The sequence below is a fragment of the Ornithorhynchus anatinus genome, chromosome X1, assembly GCF_004115215.2.
Source record: "Ornithorhynchus anatinus isolate Pmale09 chromosome X1, mOrnAna1.pri.v4, whole genome shotgun sequence".
In the NCBI taxonomy this organism is placed as follows: domain Eukaryota; kingdom Metazoa; phylum Chordata; class Mammalia; order Monotremata; family Ornithorhynchidae; genus Ornithorhynchus; species Ornithorhynchus anatinus.
Genome location: NC_041749.1, coordinates 23,646,264 through 23,661,025, shown reverse-complemented (window position 1 = coordinate 23,661,025; position 14,762 = coordinate 23,646,264). Strand labels below are relative to the sequence as shown.

At 39.3% G+C, this 14,762-nt stretch overlaps 1 non-coding gene across 1 annotated transcript; it reads right to left on the bottom strand.

Annotated features, from left to right (window-relative positions):
* Positions 1-1,966: 1,966 nt before the first annotated feature.
* LOC114806942 lies at positions 1,967-2,104 on the bottom strand. Its single transcript, XR_003754996.1, has one exon. It is a non-coding gene; the product is annotated as a small nucleolar RNA SNORA7 (small nucleolar RNA).
* Between the last annotated feature and the right edge of the window lie 12,658 nt (positions 2,105-14,762).

The following is a 14,762-nucleotide window of genomic DNA, read 5'->3' as shown; positions in this document are numbered from 1 at the left end:
GGACATCTCTCAGGTAGAAAAATAGATTGCACACCTGCCTCAGAGGTAGCAGAAAGGAAATGCAGAGGGCAAGGCAAGGAAAAGCAAATCAAATCAATCATCTGGTAAATAGAACAAGCTTAAATTTTGTCTCCACTTTCTGTGGCGATCATAAGTTCCAGTGTCATTGCCATTTAGGTCATGGTCTTTTTCACTGCTGAAGGCCAATATAAAGCCACATATGCCAGGTGAGTGCATTGCTCCATTTAGTAAACAAGAGCAATTCATCCTAAGCCAATTATAAAAGCATTTTTCAGGTTTGTGCATACACATACACACACACATAAGACTCTCTTCCTTTTATGGTGTCTTTTCCCCCTTTTTGCCCTGAGGATCCTATTAGCAGAGAGCTGAGAAACTCCATTTCCTCAGAAATAAATTATGCCTCACTTTTTAAAAACATAAGTACTGAAGGGCTATAAAGATTAGAAATCTGTTTGAACCCACTATCACTTGATGTTATTTTCCTTGATGTACTGAGCTTCTTGGGGGAAGTGAGACAACACATCCTTTTGAAGGCAAAGAGCAAAGTCACTTTCAAAGAACTCTGGAAAGGATTATGGCTGGTGTGCAAAATGAATCAAAATCCCATGCAAAGCTTTTCTGTAGCAGTGCAGTGGAGAACGATCAGAAGACATTTTAGCGACACTCAACCTGGGTGAGAGGGGGAGGATAAGTGACACAGCTAAGTCACCCTCAGTTTTGAAATGATTAGAAAACTGCAATTCCCAAGAAACAGTAGGTTAATTCTCACCTTCTTCACAAAGGGGTTGAGGATGAAAAAACACCTTTAATTAATAAGCTCTGTTGGCACTACTTTGGTAGCAAGCTGCTATAAATGAAACTCTAATTGCCTCAAAACCAAGTATTTTGAACAAATGCATTTTAATCTCAAATGAAGTTCTTTGTGTTGCTATTTTTCTTTGTCAGAATCTGATGAGAAAGAACTGCCCCTTTAGTTTTAATGGTTCCTATTGCCTGCCTTATCCGAAGGTTAAGAATAAAGTGTTTTGGTTGGTCAAACCTCTGAATTTCAGGCAGCAATAGGACCCAGCAAGTGAGATAGATCCCAGTTTAAAATGAAACCACAATTAAGGATAGGTTGATTCCAGTAAATTTAAAATGTCTGCAGTGCTTTCTCTGAAGCCACTCAACCCACTTGACACAGAATTGTTTTCCTCTTGTTTAACTTTGTAGTGTGAGGAAATGATTGGTATAATCCTCAATTAAAAGGAGCTTTTTCCTGTCTAAGAACCTTACAGGCTAAGTCTCTGAATCCTTCTTTATTTTAAAAGTAGAAGTATTTATGAAAAATTTGAAATTTCATATTTCAATTGATTGATCAATTTCATTTATTGATCAATTATTCAATCAGTAGTATTTTTTATGGCACGTGTCAAGCACTTACCACACACAAGACACCGTACTAAGTACGGAAGTAGATGTAAATCAGGTTGGTTACAGTTTGCCATGGCCTACCTGGGGTTCCCAATCTTAATTCCCATTTTACAGTGGGGTAACAGAGGCACAGAGAAGTTTAGTGACTTCACAGAAGTTTACATAGAAGACAAGTGGCAGAGTCAGGATGAGAACCCAGGTCCTCTGACTCACAATCCCCTGCTCTTTCCACTAGGCCATGTAGTTTCTCATATTTTTTGAACACTTTCTATGTGCAGAGCACTTTACTTAGTGCTGGTTGTTATTGCTGTCTTTTGCTGTCGAGTAGTCTCCGACCCATAGCAACTCCAAGGGCACATCTCTCCCAGAACACCCCACTCTCCATATTAAATCATTCTGCTTGTGTATCCCTAGAGTTTTCTTGGTAAAAATAAGGAATTGGTTTACCATTACCAAGTCCACACAGTAGACTTGAGTTTCCACCCTTGATTCTCTCCCATGTTGCTGCTGCCCCTCAAAGGTGGATTTGTCTTGTAGCAGATTGCCTTCCACTTACTAGCCAATGCCCAAGCTAGGAAAGGAATGGGTATGGCTCTGCTCAACTCTCCCTCGCATAGCCAAGGCTGGTAGAGTACTGGAAACTCTCCAGATGTGATCTTGAGAGGGGACTAAGTGCTTGATAAGGTACAGTGCAATAGAGTTAGTAGACACAATCCCTGCCCTCAGTGAGCATACAATAGCTTGAATAAATTCAGGTAGAAAACTTTAAGTAGAATTAATTTTAATGATGGATTAAGGATGCATTAGGTTTAATTCTTTGATTTGAAAAGAATGCCAGAATAAGGAAGCTTTAAAGATTTTATTTTAACAAACAGATCCTAATACACTGTAGACTGTTCTGTGTATGGTTAACAGTATGAGGTATTAAAAGTTTCTTCAATAAACTATTGAACAATTAGCAAAGCCAAGTTCCCACTTGTAAACCATATTAAGATTTGAAGCAGGTGCTGGGCAAAATGATAAAACTGGAAGACCATAAAAATAAGTTTTTATTTTTCCTTTAGGTTGATAAGTGAATGAAGGCAACAGTTACAGGAAGAAAGGTCAAGGTAAGTTATATTTATTTCTTACTTGAAGTGTAATATATGCATTGTGTAAAACATGTACATGAACTCTTGGGGGCTCATGTCTATGGATAAATTAGACAAATTGTGCCTTCACAGAGAAATAAAATGTTTGGTTTGTCTGTAGAGCATAGAACTCTAGCTCTTGTCCCTGACATTTTGAGCTCCATGCTTTCAACACACCAAACACTACAGCCCTATTGAACATTGTTTATGTGAATCACAAAAGAAGCAGTGGTAGATGGTCCGAAAGCGAATTCTTATTTCAAAATTCCAAGTCTTGCATCAAAACGTGGTTTTAAAAAATCAGCTCCTGCACCAGAGTATACAGAATATGTTAAAATGAATTACAACATCAAGGCATATATCTAAAATATAACCCTAACTAAAGTTCAATATGAAGGGACTGAAGTCATAAACAGCATATGATAATAATTTATTTTTTCTTATTTTGATTGTATTCAGTTATTGTTCTCCTCCTGAAATTAAATTTCTCTAACTTGATTTTTAGGCATTAGCTTTTTTTTCATCATATCCACCAAAAGTGTGTAAGTGGAAAATGTATTACTGTTGTTAATATTGAACTCCACTCTCCCACCTGTGTGTGTGAGAGTAAGTTATATTAAGTCAGTGGAATTTTCCTCTGCAGAAGTGCATGAGGTGAGGATAGCAGAGGAGAAAGGAAATTGTTACAGCTTGGTTCTCTGTTTACAGATACTGGCATGAAGGATTGTTTAATAGTGGAAAGACTGGGAGGACAAGGTAGAGGAAAGGGGAAGGTCAGGGAAATAATGGCTTATATACCTTGTTTGAAATTCCATTTTTGGCACTGTTACTGTAGATCCACTCCTGTGGATCTGAGGTGTTGGGGAAAAGAGCTGTATTATAGGTTTCACAGTTCTAGCAGTGATTTTCCCAGAGTTTTAGGTATAAGTAACTGAAGAACAGGCCTTACTTCAGATGATAAGCTAGAGATAAGAATGCTTCAGGTTGGAATCCCAGACAAAGCAATTGTAGTTGAAAATTTGAAAGTGGCCACTCAACCTTCCTATGTACCTGGGAGGGAAAGCAAAGGCTGTGGACCTACCCACTACCCCCAGAAAAATACCAAGTTTGGGAGATTTGGTGGACTTGGATGGAATGCTGTGTGATGTCATTGTGTTACTCTGCATGCTTAGTATAACACACATGTGGTTACATTCCATGAGATGACCACCCCAGGGAGAGGGTGACATTTTTTCTCACTTTCGAGCATCCAGATGTCTGAAGCCAACCTTTATCAGGATTTTGTTTATTCTAGTTTGTCAGCTGTAGAAATTCTGATAACACAGGGAATGCTTTTGTGTTTGATCAGTGGTGAGCGCTCAAAAAGAAGAGGAGCTTTCCACTTTGGGGGGGTACATATTAAATTATTTCTTGGAAATTGTTCTATACAAGTACCTCAGGGAACACCCCACCCCTAAGAAGAAAAGCATAAAATTTATCCTCAAATGAGAAAACCTTGACACCCCTCCACACCTCTTTATCTCAACAGCACTGCCCTGGAAGCTGAGGGCAGGAAACATGTCTACCAACTCTTTTGTACTGTGCTGTCCCAAGTGCTTCATACAGTGATGATGATTATGGTGATGAAGTAAAGTGATAATAATAATGTTGGTATTTGTTAAGTGCTTACTATGTTCAGAGAACTGTTCTAAGCGCTGGGGTAAATACAGGGTTATCTGGTTGTCCCACATGAGGCTCACAGTCTTAATCCCCATTTTACAGATGAGGGAACTGAGGTACAGAGAAGTTAAGTGACCTGCCCACAGTTACACAGCTGACAAGTGGCAGAGCTGGGATTGGAACCCATGACCTCTGACTCCCAAGCCCATGCTCTTTCCACTGAGCCACGCTGCTTCTCTACAATTAGTTGCTCTGCATCTTATGGTTTGTTGCGATCCTACCTGGATCCTCTATGTGATATATGAATGAGCAATAAAAAACCCTTACAGGATAAACTATTTTAGACCAAATAGTCTCAAATGATTTTTGTACTGCTTGTCTAAGACCACATCTCACCCCTTTCATATGACCCAGATGCTTAGCTCTCTTCACACATTTAAAATCAAAAAGTGAGTGATTCCCAGATGAGTGATGACCAATTGTTGAGGAAAATATACCACCACGTGATACCACCACAACCTTCAGTTCAATTTTCAATGCAACTTAAACAGGCTGACAGAGGGTAGCGCAATGTTAAAGGGCATAGAATTTATATTACTGTTAGGCTTTGTGTAAGTCAGATAAAGATGACTGGTTGACTATTTTTAAAGTGCTTCTGTGTATCCACCATTCCCTTCTCCCCTCCTTCTTTGCCAATTTTCTCCCCTCTTCCCTACTCCTCTACCTGCTAATTTTAATTAACCAAAAGAATGTTTTTTTATCTTTAACTGTCAGTGTACCTAAGAAGCACCTACTCTGTATTTTATTTAGCCTTTTCTGAGCAGGGAAAAATAATGACTTTACTTTTGGAGGGCAAAATAAATAGGATGAAACCTATACTTAACTGTCAGTTTGGTTGCTGTAAATGAACAAGACTGGACTTGATCTGTCATTACATAGAAAACGTAGAAGCAGCATGGCGTAATGGAGAGAGTATGGGCCCCTTAGAAGGACCTGGGTTCTAACCCCGCTCTGCCACCTATCTGCTGGGTGACCTTGGGCAAGCCATTTCACCTTTCTGTGCCTCATTTACCTCATCTGTAAAATGGAGATTAAGACGGTAAGCCACATGTCGGACATGGACTGTGTCCAGCCTGATTAGCTTGTGTCTACCCCAGTGCTTAATGCAGTGCCTGGCACATAGTAAGCATTTAACAAATACTATTACAAAATTGGGAAATCATTTTCTAAGAATAAAAATTCACGTGTGTTGCACTTACACAATTTAATGATGGTATGGTTTCAAGTGTTCACTGATAGTGGGGAATTATCTTACTAGCAATGTGAAAGCAATGCACTCTCCAATTGGAAGTAAGGTTTTATAAAAGAAAGTATATTTCTTTGTGACCACAAACAAGAAAATCTAATTCAATCATTTAATCCATCATGGAACACACTGTGTTCAAAGCACTATTCTAAGTACCTGGGAAAGTACAGTGCAGTTAGGTAGACATGATTCCGCTTTCAAGGATTTTTCAGTCTAGCAGGAGAGACACACATAAAAATAAATGCAGATAGGGGGAAGATGCAGATGTAAAGAAAAGGACATAAATCCAGACTAAGCCCCCCTTTTCCTCTGCTCCCCCTCCCCTCTCTATCTCCCTGACTCACTCCCTTTGCTCTACCCTCCTCTCTAACCCACAGCACTTGGGTATATATGTACTTATTTATAATTCTATTTATTTACATTAATGATGTGTATATATATCTATAATTCTGTTTATATTGGTGCTAGTGATGCCTGTTGACTTGTTTTGATGCCTGTCTCCCCCCTTCTAGACTGTAAGGCCGTTGTGAGCAGGGGATTGTGTCTATTTGTTGCTGAATTGTACTTTCCAAGTGCTTAGTACAGTGCTCTGCACACAGTAAGTGCTCAATAAATACGATTGAATGAATGAATGAACAGGGTGGTACCAGAGGGGTGGGCTTTTGGTTTTTTTACATTTTTAGTGTGAGAGACAGAAAAAGATGCCTCAAGATGTCATGGGCCCTCTGGGGTGTCATATTTTGAGGTACAAAGTGCAAGCTTTTGGGATAAATGAAGTCAGAATTTAGGAGACATACAGATGATCCCACTCCTCCCATGCTATTTGAGGGAATAAAAAGACAGAAGGGAATCATGAAAAAAACCTGAAGGAATCACTCAAAAGAGGAGAACTAGTGGGAAGGGAGCTAGATAACCCAGGAGAAATTAGAAAATGCTGAGGAAGGGATTAGGTGTGAATGCTTAAACTTGAAAGGGAAAATTAGAAAGCTATTCTAAAATTGACTGTTTTATTCTATTCAATTCCATTTGCAGCAGAATAAATATATATTTCAGAGTTATTGTATTACTTCATTTTTCCAAAATCATTATTCCATTTTAACTAAACATACATGAATTCCTTTTTTGGCATAAGCAGTTTCAGTGGATGTGTGATATTGTAGATGTATTATAATCTGGAAGGAATTAGAAAAACTGAATCAATGAAATGCAGCAAAATGAATTTTTTTAAAAATATAAAATTAGCCTGATTATCCCACAGCAGTTGAAGCATAATATGAAATTATTAAACTTGATGTAAATATTTCAAAATTTAGCCTATTCTACATTATCCATACTAAAAAAATTGAAAAAATATATAATACAGATAAAAATCTCACACAGTTCCCAAAGCTCATTTTACCCATCAGTCCGGTGTCTTATTTTCTCCAAACTTGGTCTAAATCTACTGTCAATGAAATTATTTAAATCTCCTCCCACTTACCTTCCCACTCTCTGGGAAAGTGTGGATTTGTGGTGAAATGGCCAATTTTGGGCCGCTAAGAAGGAAAAGATGGAGAATCTATAAAATTGCTAATCATCCCCTGTATCATCAAGAGTTCACTCTCTTTCTGTAACTAAACTTTCCAGAGGGGAAAAGAGTTATTTGTTTCTCAAATTGACTTCATTCCCAATTAGGCATCTTTTGTCTAATAACATGTAACTTGGCTCATAACTCCACTGCTCAATCTAAATGAGAAATTTCATTAGACAGTAAGACTCTGAGCATGGCCATATGACTCTGCTATTTCAAATATAATAGTTTCAACTGAATTCAAATAAACTCTAAAGTTATCTTGACACCAAGTGCTCTAAAGATCTTTTTTTAATGCAGTACATTTATCCCATCAACTACCTAAAAGGTACAAAGCCCGGTTCTGAGAGTTTGCTTCAGCAGATATGTGGCATTACACTTTAATAATAATAATGATGATGATGATGATAGTATTTGTTAAGCACTTACTGTTTGCCAAGCACTATACTAAGCGCTGGGGTAGATACAAGGTTATCAGGTTGTCCCACTTGGGGCTCACAGCTTTAATCCCCATTTTACAGAGGAGGTAACTGAGGCACAGAGAAGTTAAGTGACTTACCCAAAGTCACACAGCTAACAGGTGGAGGAGCAGGGACTAGAACCCATAACCTCTGATACCCAAGCCAGGGCTGTTTCCACAAAGCCATGTTGGTTCACACTTTAGAGTGTGTCAGGTTTTTACTCCCATCAAATTGTATCCGTGCCACAAATCCTATGCCAAATACTATATGTTATGCTAAAAATACAAAGTATCATTAAGCCACATGAAATTCAAGACACCCATCTAATGAAACTATGAAGCCAGAAATGTAAAAGGAAACTCTACCCCATATGGGAACTAACCACAGTCCTCTTAGGAAATATAAGCATCAGCAACAATCCAAACTCTTCGTTGTATTTAATTCAGGCAAAATGCATTATCTACATATGCCCATGAGACCCATATTAAGCCCACTTCGTTGTGAGTCTGTAATAGATCAGGGATTGATTCTCATCTAATCATCTTTTATTTACCCCAGGACTTGGCACAGTGCTAAACCTAGTAAGAATTTCATACATATTACTGCTGCTGTTACTGTTATTCAAGTAATACCACTGAACTTATTCTATTTATTGATCAATTACAAATGTGCAGTGGGTTAAATAAAGCTGCTTTGAAAACTTGAGTGGATAAAGAAAACAAAATTATGAATTATATTCAAAGGCATCACTACATTGGAGACTATTAACTGACAGATATCGTAAACTGATTATAAACAACCACCAGAATTTAACAAGGTTTCCACAGAAGCAAGCAGAAATATGCTATCTGTGGTTGAACTTAAGTAGCAACTGTCTAGTATTGCAGTAATGCTCCCATAAAAAATATGGAATTCCCCTGTTTTTTTGTCTCCTATGCTAAAATACCTCCCAAATTTCAGGCATGCAAGGACACTTCTGCCAGCAGTTACCAGGGTGATTGGAACAAATGCTGCATAACAAATAATGCTTCTGACTAGTGTAGTTTGTGATAGCTAAATCCCGTTGAGTTGGATATTACAATATTAAATGTGCCCATGAAACAACCCTTTTAAAGAATTTAGGATGATTTTGCTAATAGCAAAGAACATATCCTGAAAAGGATTAGGAAGAAACGCTCACTGCAATTATAAATCAAAATGATAGTTGCATTAAAAAATTAAGAGAACATTGTCTGGAAATGACAGCCTGTCCAGGAATGTCTTCACCACTCAATTTCCGAGAAGAGGATTTCCATTAGTTACGGCAGAGTTACAGAACATTAAATACCCAACAAATATGATACTCCTCTTTTGGTAGTGAAGGACTAAAATAATAAAGATGCTTATGTTTGAGTTGGAATGTGATTTGCAAATTTGTGGAAGAGAAGTAGATTCTGGACAGTCATTCCACACTGCAGGCATCTTTCTAATTCAGATTATCCCAATAGACTTAGAAGTTTGAGTGAAGGATAGGCTAAAGATGAAAGGAATAAAGATAAATGAAAAAAATCAATATGTAGTTTTAAAAATCTAATGGGAATAAAATGTTGTTGTCAATAGGAAAAGAATGAAAATATTTGGAATTGCCAAAAATTTAGGCCATAAAACTGAAATGTACCATTTGATGTTCAATCAATCAATCAATCAATCATTTGGTTTATTGAGTGCTTGGGAGAGTACAGTATAGCAGTCTTGTTAGAGATGTTCCTTTCCCAGAAAGAGCATATACTCTAAAGAGGGAAACAGATGAGCTCTAAATGAATAAATTCTGGATGGATAGGTACATAAGCACTGTGGGGCTGAATGTAGGGTGAATGAAGGGTACAAATTCAAGTGTAACAGAGTGAACTATGTATTTAAGAGCAGAGAGGCAGGAGGCAGGAAGGTGAGCGTGGAGACTGATACAGTAACTACTGTGGGAGAGGATAAGGTTTTGGATTGATTGATTGATTCATTCATTCATTCATTCAAAGGTATTTATTGAGTGCTTACTGTGTGCAGAGTACTGTACTAAGTGCTTGGAAAGTACAATTCAGCAAAAAAGAGAGACAATCCCTCCCCAAACCCGGATTACAGTCTAGAAGGGAGGAGACAGACATCAAAAAAAGTAAACAGGCAGAAAAGTATTTTCGCAACGTGAAAGTTGAACCAACAGGCATTGGTGACAGAAAGAGGAGATGAACTTTGCTAAAATCCACCATTTACTGTTGAAATTGCTGCGTGGCTGATCCAAGCACTTATCCTATCCTGCCTTTACCACTTCATTCTACTGAATAGATCATTCATCAATGGATATGGTCAGTTTGTCTCCCCAGACTTCAGGAACCTCTACTGGCTGCCCATCCACTCCATATCAAACAGAAACTCCTTACCATTGGCCTTTAAGTACTCAATCACCTCTCCCCATCCTACCTCCCCTCCAAGAGGCCTTCCCCAATATTCCCCAGCTTGATCTCCCTTCTATAACATTTATGCACTTGAATTTGTGATCTTTGGACATTCGGTATTTGCCCCACCACCAACTCCAAAGCACTTATGCCCATGAGAGAAACATCATGTCCTAGTAGGTAGAGCACAGGCCTGGGAGTTAGAAGGACCTGGGTTCTAGTACCGTCTCTGCCACTTGTCTGCTATATGAACTTGGGCATGTCACTTCACTTCTCTGTTCCTCAGTTATCTCATTTGTAAAATGGGGATTAAGACTCTGAGCCCCATTTAGAACACGGATTACGTCTAACATGATTATCTTGTTTCTACTACAGTGCTTACTGCAGTGCTGGGCACGCATTATTCACCTAAAAAAATGCTACATTATTATTATATCTTTAAATTATGTATTATAAAATTATTTATCCCTATTAATATCTGTTTCTCTCTCTAGCCTGCAAGCTCATTATGATCAGGGAACATGTCTGCTAATTCTGTTATATTGTACTCTCTCAAGTGCTTAGCACAGTGCTCATAACATAATAAATGCTCAATAAATACCACTGATTGATTGATTAATTTATGAGTCGAGGATAGTCCCAAGGTTCGGGCTCTTGGGACAGGGAAGTTAATGGTGATCCTGGAGGTTTTTTAAGTAAATCTAGATAATGATGGGTAAGCTTGGTAGAATAATTGAATGTGATTTATAACTCTTTTGCACTTTTTTTAATGAATTGCCTCTTGAGAAATAAAAAAAATTGTCATACAGCTCCACAAAGTAAATATAGCAGTGGACTACTGTGACATTCAAGTCCTCCCTCCTTATGCCTTAGCTCCATCCTCCTTTCTAACCTCTCCTCCCCTATAACTTATCAGCCCGTACAATTAAGCCAAAATGTTGGGTGAATTGCATATCTTGAATTGCCCATTGTTGTTCAGAGGGACTGGATAAAAGAATGTGGATGGCTCATTATCAGTACTTGGGGGGGGGGGGGGTAGGAGAAAAACCAGAAATCCCTCAGTGCCCAACTGGTACCCTCTTTGCTCTCCATCCTAAGCAAAAATCCATGGGAGTAAGTGGCCTAGGATATCAATATTTTGATCTCTGGCAGGCTAAGACAAATACATCAACACAATGACACATGAAAAAACTTTCTTTGTGTACATAGAATTTGGAAAGGACTGTTGGTTTGCATCTGTATTTTCAGTCACCCCTACACTCATGGATAGGATCTCACAGACAGTAGATCCATCTAAATGTATTTAGACTGTAAGCTTGTTATGGGCTGGGAATGTGTGTACCAACTCTGTTGTATTGTACTCTCTCAAGCATTTAGTACAGTGCTCTGCACACAATAAATGCTCAATAATGTTGTTTGATTGATCTTGCCAAAAGAAAAGGTCAGTTAAATATATATTCATTCAGTTACATTTGGGAAATCTGAACTATTGATTATGTCTTTATAATTTTTCAGGTGACTGGGAAGTTTTACCATCCCTAACTTTGACAAATACTATAATTACTTTATTCTTATCATTGTTACCATTGCAGCGTGGCTCAGTGGAAAGAGCACGGGCTTGGGAGGTGGAGGTCATGGGTTCGAATCCCAGCTCTGCCACTTGTCAGTTGTGTGACTGTGGGAAAGTCACTTAACTTCTCTGTGCCTCAGTTCCCTCATCTGTAAAATGGGGATTAAGACTGTGAACCTCACGTGGGACAACCTGATTACCCTGTATCTACCCCAGCGCTTAGGACAGTGCTGTGCGCATAGTAAGCACTTAACAAATACCAATATTATTATTATTAGCAGAGAAGCAGCATGGCTCAGTGGAAAGAGCACGGGCTTTGAAGTCAGAGGTCATGAGTTCGAATCCCAGCTCTGCCACTTGTCAGCTGTGTGACTGTGGGAAAGTCACTTAACTTCTCTGTGCCTCAGTTACCTCATCTGTAAAATGGCGATTAAGACTGTGAGCCCCACGTGGGACATCCTGATTTCCCTGTGTCTACACCAGCGCTTAGAACAGTGCTCGGCACATAGTAAGCACTTAACAAATACCAACATTATTATTATTATTACTGTCCCACTAGGTAACCATTCCCAACCTGACCACCTGCCAGAATTATGACTAAAGATTGATCTTCTCAATTTAAGTGGCCCCCACATGCCAGGGTGAACCATTCTCACATAACGTGGTACACACCCACTATCCCCCACATGCCAGGATGAACCATCCCCGGATAATCTGGTAGATGCACACTGGCCCCTACATGCCTGGATGCACCACTCCAACATTATTTGGTGAACACAGACATTTAGAGCAAAGGCTTGTGTAGTTTATAGCCAAATAAATCCAAACTTCTCAATGCTTTCCAGACTTATCACCTTAGATCCCAATCCAACAAGGAGTCCTTCAGGGTAAGCAAGTTCCTCCTGTCTTTTGCTGATAGTATGAAGGGCATCAGGTAGCAGCGTGGCTAAGTGGAAAGAGCATGGTCTTAGGAGTCAGAGGTTGTGGGTTCTAATCCCGGCTCTGCCACCTGTCAGCTGTGTGACTTTGGGCAAGTCACTTAACTTCTCGATGCCTGTTACCTCATCTGTAAAATGAGGATTAACTGTGAGCCTCATGTGGGACAACCTGATTACCCTGTAATGACCCCAGGGCTTAGAACAGTGCTCTGCACATAGTAAGTGCTTAACAAATACCAGCATCATTATTATCATTATTAATATTAATAATAATAATAATCAGGTAAAGTCTTCTCAGGTAATCTCGTCTCAAAGGAAATCCCTCCCCTGATGATGCAAACGGTAATAATAATAATAATTGTGATTCTTGTTAAGTGCTTACTGTGTGACCAGCACTTTACTAAGTGCTGGAGTGAATATAAGCAAATCGGGTTGGACACAGTCTCTGTCCCACGTGGGGCTCTAGATCTCAATCCTTATTTTACAGATGAGGTAACCGAGGCACAGAGAAGTGAAGTGGCTTGCCGAAGGTCACACAGCAGACATCTGGTGGAGCTAGGATTAGCACCCATGACCTTCTGACTCTCATGCCCTTGCTGTGTTCACTATGCTTTCTGACTGTGTGTTATAATGATGCTATGGAAGTGTGTCAAACAGTACATGTTGATAGCATGTAGGAATGTTTTCCTTGGAAGTTCTTTGGTTTCATTCTAGTATGTGTTAAACCTTTTTTTGAGCAATAATGGAGATGACCAGGTTGTCTGTCCTGGACTGATGCAGACACCTTACTGTGATTATTCTGCAGCTGGTATTTCATGTGCCCAGTGGCCACCTGAACCACTGGTAATAATCATAACCAAGTGTGTTCTGCAGTCTGAGTTAGGACTTTTATTTCAACTTTCCTTGAGTTGTACGTATATTCTGTAAACCACACGGCCTATTCTGACTTCAGAATTAATAAGCACCTCTTTATATTGCATATCATATGTTCCCCTTCATCTTTGTCACCTAGAGCAACTCTGTAACCATAGATACCACACACAAGTTAATCAGGAACCTTAGTGGTGATACGGTATCACCTGTAAATATTTTGATGAAGGAAAGCATAATGCTTCAGCTCATGGAGTCAAAAAAAATTAGCTGACATTTAACATTTGACATTTAAAATATAATTCACAAGTCAACAAGGCAGGACTGATTATGGAAAATAAAACAATATATTCAGCTTCAGAGCTATTTTCCAACCCCTCTCTAGCTGCCATCTTCAACTATTTGCTCTCCAATGGCTTCTTCCCCACTACTTTCAAACATGTCCATATCTCCCTTATCTTAAAAAAAACCTGACTCCCTCCAGTTACTCCCCCATCTCCCTCCTACCATTCTTCTCCAAACTCCTTGAGCCAGTTGTCTACACCAACTATTTCAAGCTCCTCACATCCAATTCTCTCCGTGACTCCCTCCAATCTAGCTTCCATCCCTTTCAATCCACAGAAACCACCCTGATTTCTTTGATCACAAATGATCTGCTTACCAAATCCAATATCATCTACTCCATTCTAATCCTCCTGTAACTCTTAGCTGCCTTCAACACTGTTAATCATATCCTTCTCCTGGAAAAATGATCTCACCTCAGCTTCACTGACACTGTCTTCTCCTGGTACTCCTCCTATATCTCTGGCCACTCATTCTCAGTTTCTTTTGTGGGCTCCTCCTCTGTCTCCCACCCCCTAACTGTGGGTGTCCCTCAAGGATCAGTTCTGGGTCCCCTTCTATTCTCCATCTATACCCATACCCTCAGGTGTAGATGTAGAGTAGAACTCATTTGCTCACATGGCTTCAACTATCACTTCTATGTGGATGATTCCCAAATCTGCATCTCCAGTCCTGATCTTTCTTACATTTTCTCCTGCCTTCAATTCATCTCTAATTGGACATCATGCTGTTACCTCAAATTTAACATGTCTAAAACAGACATGTTCCTAGACACTTTCCTTCCCTTGACTTTCCCATCACTGTAGACAGCACCACCATCCTTCCTTCCTGTCTCACAAGCCCATAACCTTGGTGTTATCCTTGACTCCTCTCTCTCATTCAATACAGAAATGCAATCCATCACTAAATGCTGTCAGTTCAGTCTTCACAACTCTCATTAGTAAAATCTGCCTTTTCCTCTCCATCCAAACTGCTATCATGTTACTACAATTACACATCCTATCACTCCTGGATTACTACAATGGCTTGCTTACTGACCTCCAGTCTCTCCCC